This window comes from Carya illinoinensis, chromosome 3 (genome assembly GCF_018687715.1).
Source record: "Carya illinoinensis cultivar Pawnee chromosome 3, C.illinoinensisPawnee_v1, whole genome shotgun sequence".
NCBI lineage: Eukaryota > Viridiplantae > Streptophyta > Magnoliopsida > Fagales > Juglandaceae > Carya > Carya illinoinensis.
Genome location: NC_056754.1, coordinates 34,433,353 through 34,441,442, shown reverse-complemented (window position 1 = coordinate 34,441,442; position 8,090 = coordinate 34,433,353). Strand labels below are relative to the sequence as shown.

Below are 8,090 nucleotides of genomic sequence, written 5' to 3'. Positions count from 1 at the left end.
AGACGGGTTCTTCGATGGGTCTAGATTTTGATATAATCTAGGTTCTTTGAATGGGTTCTCATCGGGTCTAGATTCTCCATCCATATACCTGAGTTTGGCTTTCTTGGGGTTGTTTTTCCAGTATTATTGTTGGGTCTCAAAGCAAGTCTATTGGGGTTCACATCATTTGGTAATCAGAGCAAGGTTTCCAATCAGGTGTAATCCTATCTTTTATCTATTGCATCTTTAATTCTATGGTTTCATTGTTCTAGGGTTGCAAAAAAAAAAAACAGTGCAGAAATTCATTTTTCCTAGGGCTGGCAGATTACTCTATCATTTTGGTTTCATGTTTATCAACATTGGTTGGCTAAGTTGCTTGTTTGAGGGCTGCCAGAATTTACACCATATAGAGGTTGGAAATTTCTGGAGTTTCTTGCATCTTTAAGTTTGTCAATTCCTTGGAGTGTCGTTTCATTGATGCTCTTCTATTTCCTTGTCAATTTTTATATGTTTGAATTCAATTGTTTGATTGTTACAATTGAATATTGCTGTTTGTGATTGAACCGGTGAGAAAAGAAAAGAAAAGAAAAGAAAAGAAAGGAACAGAAAAGAATAGAAAAGAAAAGAAAAGAAAGGAAAGGAAAAGAAAAAAAAAATTCGAAAAAAAAGAAAAGTTTAGGAATCCGAATTTTTTATCATCAGAGGGGTTGCATTTATCTTTATAGTTGGTGTATTGTCTTGTGAGTACTCTTTCCCTCGTAGCATTTCCTTGAATCTTGTGTCATTTTATTCTTTCTATATTTTCTCTTGTTAAGAGTTTCTTGGACCTAATTACTAGTTGGAATAAGACAGGTTTGTATTGTCTTGATTTATAGTTCAATTAGTTCTAAAAGAACTTGAGTGGGAAAACTCTTGAGGTAAAAGGCAAGAGAGTGTGAGATCATTATCGGGAAAAAGCCAATTAAGAGTGAAACACGAGTGGAGTGCTATTACTCGAGTGTAAACACGTAAGAGAGCGTGTGAGGTCTTTTCCACTAATAGTTTTTTTGTGTGCAGCGCGTACAATGTCTCATAAAAGTGACTCATCACCAAAGGGGATGGCAGATAACTCCTTTATGTTGCAAGCTATGCAACAACAGTTTGAACGATTGAACATGATGTTAGGAGAAGTGAGAGATAGGATGGATCAACAAGATGAAGTAATTAAAAATTTATATGGTGGGAGAGATAGGAGGAGACGTGAACCTAGAAGAGAACATGATTATGAAGATGAAGGAGATGGTGAGGATGAGGAAGATCTAATTTCTGAAGTTGGGATGGGTAGGCATAGAGGAGTCAGGCGTGAAAGAGGATTTAGGGGAAACCCACGGGGTCGTGATGGAGTAGATAGGGACCTTGAGAGCATCAAAATGAAAATACCATCTTTCCAAGGTAGAACTGACCCTGAAGCTTATTTAGAGTGGGAGAAGAAGATAGAGTTGATCTTTGAGTATCATAACTATTCAGAGGAGAAGAAAGTGAAGTTGGCAGTAATTGAGTTCACTGATTATGCTATTATTTGGTGGGATCAATTAGTAACCAATAGGAGGAGGAATTATGAGAGGTCTGTCGAGACATGGGGAGAGTTGAAAGCTCTCATGAGGCGGAGATTTGTACCTAGCCACTACTATAGGGACCTCTACCAGAAATTACAAAATCTTACACAGGGGTCTAGGAGTGTGGAGGAATACCATAAGGAGATGGAGGTGGCTATGATACGGGCGAATGTAGAGGAGGATAGGGAGGCCACTATGGCTAGATTTTTGTCTGGTTTGAATAGGGAGATAGCCAATGTGGTTGAGTTGCAACATTACGTAGAAATAGAAGACATGGTGCACATGGCTATGAAGGTGGAGAGGCAATTAAAGAGGAAAGGGACATCAAGGTACACTTCAGTTTCTAGCACTCCTTGGAAACCAAAGTGGGAGAAAGATGATCGAGTTGTAACAAAGGCAAAGACAGAACCACCTAAAGGAAACGATGAAGGAACTAGCAACAAACCCAAGTTGGCATCCCAACCTTCTAGAAATAGAGATTTAAATGCTTTAAGTGTTTGGGTTCAGGCCACATCGCTTCTCAATGTCCAAACAAATGTGTAATGATTATGCGTGACAATGGGGAGGTGATGACTGCAAGTGAGGATGATCGTGATGAGATACCTGAGTTGGAGGATGCTAGTGATGATGATGGAGTAGAATACCCCGTAACAGGTGAGTCCCTTGTTGCCAGGCGTGCTCTCAACACACAAATTAAGATGGATGAAGCAGAGCAACAAAGGGAGAACATTTTCCATACTAGATGCCACATCAATGGCAAGGTATGTAGTATGATAATTGATGGGGGAAGTTGTACTAATGTTGCTAGCACTACATTAGTTGAAAAATTGAATTTACCTACCTTGAAACACTCTCGACCATACAAGCTGCAGTGGTTGAATGATTGTGGGGAGGTTAGGGTGGATAGACAAGTGTTAGTTACTTTTTCCATTGGGAAGTATCAAGATGAAGTGCTTTGTGATGTTGTGCCTATGCATGCTGGCCATATATTGTTGGGGAGACCATGGCAATATGATAGGAGAGTGATACATGATGGATTCAAAAACATGTACAGCTTTGTAAAGGAGGGCAAAACAACCAAGCTTGCTCCTTTAACTCCAAGATAGGTCTATGAGGACCAACTGAAACTGAAAAGTGAGGTTGCTCATAAAAGAAAGAGTGAAAATGAGAGTGATAAAAAAAGAATGAGTGAAAAAGAGATTGAGCAAAAAAGAAAGAGTGAAAAAGAAAAAGAGTCTGCTGAGAGAAAAGGAAAGACAAAAGTGAGTTTCTATGCAAGAGGGAGTGAGGTTAAGAGAGCTTTCTTAGCAGATCGCCCTATGATTTTTCTTGTCTATAAAGAGTCTTATCTTAATCTTGATGAAACTAACCAACCTCTTCCTAGTTTGGCTGTTTCTTTGTTGCATGAGTTTGAGGATGTATTCTCAGAGGAAATGCCTAATGAGTTGCCACCCATTAGAGGCATTGAGCACCAGATTGATTTCGTGCCCGGGGCTGCTATTCCAAACCGACCAGCTTATAGAAGTAATCCAGATGAGACAAAGGAGCTTCAGAGGCAAGTTGAGGATTTGATGAGCAAGGGGTACGTGAGGGAGAGCATGAGCCCATGTGCAGTACCAGTGCTTCTAGTGCCTAAGAAGGATGGGACGTGGCAGATGTGCATTGATTGTAGGGCGGTTAATAATATCACGGTAAAGTATCACCATCCCATTCCTAGATTAGATGATATGCTCGATGAATTGCATGGCTCATGTATTTTTAGTAAAATTGATCTTAAAAGTGGGTACCATCAAATTAGAATGAAAGAGGGTGATGAATGGAAAACTGCTTTTAAGACTAAGTATGGGCTTTATGAATGGTTAGTTATGCCATTTGGACTTACAAATGCGCCAAGTACTTTCATGAGATTAATGAATCATGTCCTACGTGCATTCATAGGCAAGTTTCTAGTGTACAGCAAGGACTTAAATGAGCATATTGAGCATTTGAGATATGTGTTTAATGTGTTGAGGTGTGAAAACTTGTATGCTAATTTCAAGAAATGTACCTTTTGTATGGAGGAAGTTGTTTTTCTTGGTTATGTTGTTAGTACAAAGGGTATTGAAGTGGATGAAGAGAAAGTCAAGGCCATTAAGGAGTGGCCAACACCAAAGAGCGTCACTGAGGTAAGAAGCTTTCATGGTTTAGCTAGCTTTTATTGGCGTTTTGTTAAAGATTTTAGCACCATTGCTGCACCACTCACTGAAGTCATTAAAAAGAATGTCGGGTTTCATTGGGGGGCTAATCAAGAGAATGCATTTGCCACTATTAAAGAAAGGTTGTGCTCTGCACCCGTGTTAGCATTACCAGATTTTAACAAAGCTTTTGAGATTGAATGTGATGCCTCAGGAATAGGGATTGGAGCCGTTTTGATGCAGGATAGGCGGCCGATTGCCTTCTTCAGTGAGAAGCTAAGTGGGGCATCCCTGAAGTACCCTACTTATGACAAAGAACTTTATGCTCTTGTTCATGCATTAGAGACATGGCAGCACTACTTGTGGCCTAGGGAATTTGTGATCCACACCGATCATGAATCGTTGAAGCATCTCAAGGGTCAAGGTAAGTTGAATAAGAGGCATGCTAGATGGATGGAATACATTGAGACCTTTCCATATGTCATCCGTTACAAGCAAGGTAAGGAGAATATTGTTGCTGATGCTTTATCACGGAGGTATGTACTTCTTACTTCTATGAGTGCTAAAATGCTTGGGTTTGAATATGTGAAAGATATGTATGCCGATGATGTTGACTTTTCTGATGTGTACATGGCATGTGATAAGGCGGCATTTGGTAAGTTTTACAAGCATGATGGTTACTTGTTTAAAGAAGACAAACTGTGTGTACCTAGTTGTTCTATGCGTGAGTTATTGGTGCGTGAGGCACATGGCGGGGGATTAGTGGGACACTTTGGTGTCAAGAAAACCTTAGACATATTGCATGAACATTTCTTTTGGCCTAAGATGAAAAGAGACATCAATCGCATTTGTAGCAGGTGCATCACATGTAGAAAGGCCAAATCTAAGGTTTTGCCACATGGGTTATATACACCCTTACCCGTTCCTAGTGAGCCATGGGTAGACATATCTATGGACTTTGTTTTGGGGCTGCCTAGGACAAAAAGGGGTAGAGACTCTATTTTTGTGGTTGTGGATAGATTTAGCAAGATGGCACATTTCATTCCATGCCATAAAACAGATGATGCCACAAGCATAGCTGACTTGTTTTTCAAAGAGATAGTGCGACTCCATGGTGTGCCCAAGAGCATTGTTTCTGATAGGGATGTTAAATTTCTTAGCCACTTTTGGAAGGTGTTGTGGGGAAAATTAGGTACTAAACTCTTATTTTCCACTACTTGTTACTCACAGACTGATGGTCAGACTGAAGTAGTTAATAGGACTTTAACTCAGCTTTTACGCACTGTTGTTCAAAAGAATTTAAAGAGTTGGGAGGATTGTTTGCCATTTATAGAGTTTGCATATAATAGGACCATGCATACTACTACTTCATACTCTCCTTTTGAAATTGTTTATGGTTTTAATCCACTTACTTCTTTAGATTTGATGCCTTTGCTTATTGATGGCAGGAGTAGCTTAGATGGACAAAAGAAGGCAGAGTTGGTGAAGTCACTTCATGAGAGGGTACAGCTTCAAATTGCCCAAAAGAATGAAAGGTTTGCTTCCCAAGCCAATAAAGGGCGACGGCGTGTCACCTTTGAACCAGGAGATTGGGTTTGGGTTCACATGCGCAAAGAAAGATTCCCAGCCCATAGACGGACTAAGTTGCATCCTCGAGAAGATGGACCTTTCCAAATTCTTGAGAAAATTAATGACAATGCATATAAAGTGGATTTTCCAAGTGAATATAATGTTTCTGCTACCTTCAATGTTTCTGATCTTTCTCCTTTTGATGTAGGTGAAGATTCGAGGTCGAATCCTTTTGAGGAGAGGGGGTGATGGGCCCCAAGGCAGATCAAGTCTTAAGGATCAATTACAAGATTAAGAGCCACGAAGATTAAGGGAGCAATGCAAGAATTGGTGCAATCCAATTGGGATGAAACTAGCAAGAGCCCAACACACATGATGGGCTTGAAAGAATGAGAACCAGTTTTGATCCATTTGATCCAAGCTATGGAAGACATGACTTGAGCCGATTGTTATTAAAGACCATAGACTTTTTTATTTCATTGAAATGACTTATTTTATTAGTCAAAGGAATTATTCTAGAATAATTGGGCTTGGGAGATGTCTAGCCCATATGTCTTATTTCTAATGAATTAGGGTTTTTGGGAAGGCCTTGTATTTTGGCCAAGGGCATATTTGAAAAGTTATTAATTTATGTGAACTAGGGTTTTAGAAGTTACTGTAGCGGGACTGTTCACGCTACAGTACCTGCGGCACTATTCCTTTAGGGTTTTGGGAATTGTTTATTTAAGGCACTTGTAGCCTCATTTGAGAGGTAAGACATTTTTTATTGAATTTTCATTGTGAGTGAGTTTTCTCCTCTTGTTCTTAATTGAACTCTTGAACTTATCAAAGGTAAATCACAACCTTTGTGGCGTTCCTCCTTGTAATTTGGGTTCTTGAGACGGGATTTCATCGGGTCTAGATTTTAATATAATCTAGGTTCTTGAAACGAGTTCTCAACGGGTCTAGATTCTCCATCCATAGACTTGAGTTTGGCGTTCTTGGGTTTGTTTTTCCAATATTGTTGTTGGGTCTCAAAGCGAGTCGATTGGGGTTCACATCATTTGGTAATCAGAGCAAGGTTTCCAATCAGGTCTGATTCTATCTTTATTTATTGTATCGTTAATTCTAGAGCTTCATTGTTCTAGGATTGCACAAAAAAAAAAAAGTGCAGAAATTCGAATTTCCTAGGGCTGCCAAATTATTCTATCTTTTGGGTTTCATGTTCATCATCATAGGGTGGCTAAATTCCTTGTTTGAGAGCTGTCAAAATTTGCACCATCTAGGGTTTGAAATTTCTAGGGTTTCATTGATTCCCTTCTATTTCCTTATCAATTTGTATGTGTTTGAATTCAATTGTTTCATTATCACAATTGAATATTTCTGTTTGTGGTTGAATTGTTGAGAAAAGAAAAGAAAAAAAAAAAGAAAAGGAAAAGAAAAGAAAAGAAAAAAAAAAGAAAAGAAAGAAAAAAAAAATCGAAAAAAAAAAGGCAAAAAAAATAAAAATCCAAAATTCGAAAAAAAAGAAGAGAAAGAAAATGATTTTGGGTATAGTTGTTTGAAATACTTTGCCATAGGAAATTGAGTCGTTTGGCATTGATTGAGCGTTATCTTTAAAGGGGCTGAATACATTTTTTCTAGTTGGTGTCTTGTTTTGTAATTACTCTTTCCCTCGTATAATTTTCTTGATTCTCGTGTCATTGTTGTTCCTTCCGTGTTTCTCTTGTTCTTGTTTCTTGGAGCTAATTGCAAGTTGGGATTAAACAAGGTTGCTTTGTCTTGATTTTGTTCAATTAGTTCTTTTAGAACTTGAGTGTGAAAACTCTTGAGGTAAAAGGCAAGAGAGTGTGAGATCATTATCGGGAAAAAGCCAATTAAGAGTGAAACACGAGTGAAGTGTCATTATTTGAGTGTAAACACGTGAGGGAGAGCGTGTGAGGTCTTTTTCCACTAACATTCTTTTTTGTGCAACACATACGATGTCTCATTAAAGTGACTCATAACTAAAGGGGATGTCAGACAATTCATTCTTTTTGTTGCAGTCCATGCAACAAAAATTTGAAAGGTTAAATTTGAAGTTGGGGGAAGTGAGGGATAAGATGGAACAACAAGGTGCATTGATTAGAAATTTGCAAAGTGGGAGAGATAGGAGGAGACGTGAGCCTAGTATTGAGAATAGGTACAATAAGAATGAAGAGTATGGCGAGTCTCTTGTTGTTAGGCATGCTCCCAATACAGAATTTAAGATAGATGGTATAGAGCAGCAAAGAGAAAACATTTTTCGTACTAGATGCCACATCAACAACAAGGTATGTAGTATGATTATTGATGGAGAGAGTTGTACTAATGTTGCTAGCACTACTTTAGTTGAGAAATTGAATTTACCTACTTTGAAACACCCTAGACCATACAAGTTGCAGTGGTTGAATAATTGTGGGGAGGTTAAAATAAATAAGCAAGTGCTAGTTTCTTTTTCAATTGGGAGGTACAAGGATGAGGTACTTTGTGATGTAGTGCCTATGCATAGTGGCCATATTTTGTTGGGGAGGCCGTGGCAGTGTGATAGGAGAGTGATCTATGATGGGTTTAGAAACATGTACAGCTTTGAAAAGGATGGAAAAAGAATCAAATTTGCTCCTTTAACTCCAACACAGGTCCATGAGGACCAACTCAAGTTGAAAAGTGAGGTCGATCAAAAAAGAAAGAAAGAAAGTGAAGTTGATAAAAAAAAAAAAGAGAGAAAGTGAGATTGATGAAAAAAGAAAGAGTGAAAATGAGATTGAGAAAAGAA

At 38.6% G+C, this 8,090-nt stretch overlaps 1 pseudogene; it reads left to right on the top strand.

The window, feature by feature from the left end:
• The first annotated feature begins 1,484 nt into the window (after positions 1-1,484).
• LOC122304747 lies at positions 1,485-6,903 on the top strand (annotated as a pseudogene).
• The last annotated feature ends 1,187 nt before the right edge of the window (positions 6,904-8,090 follow it).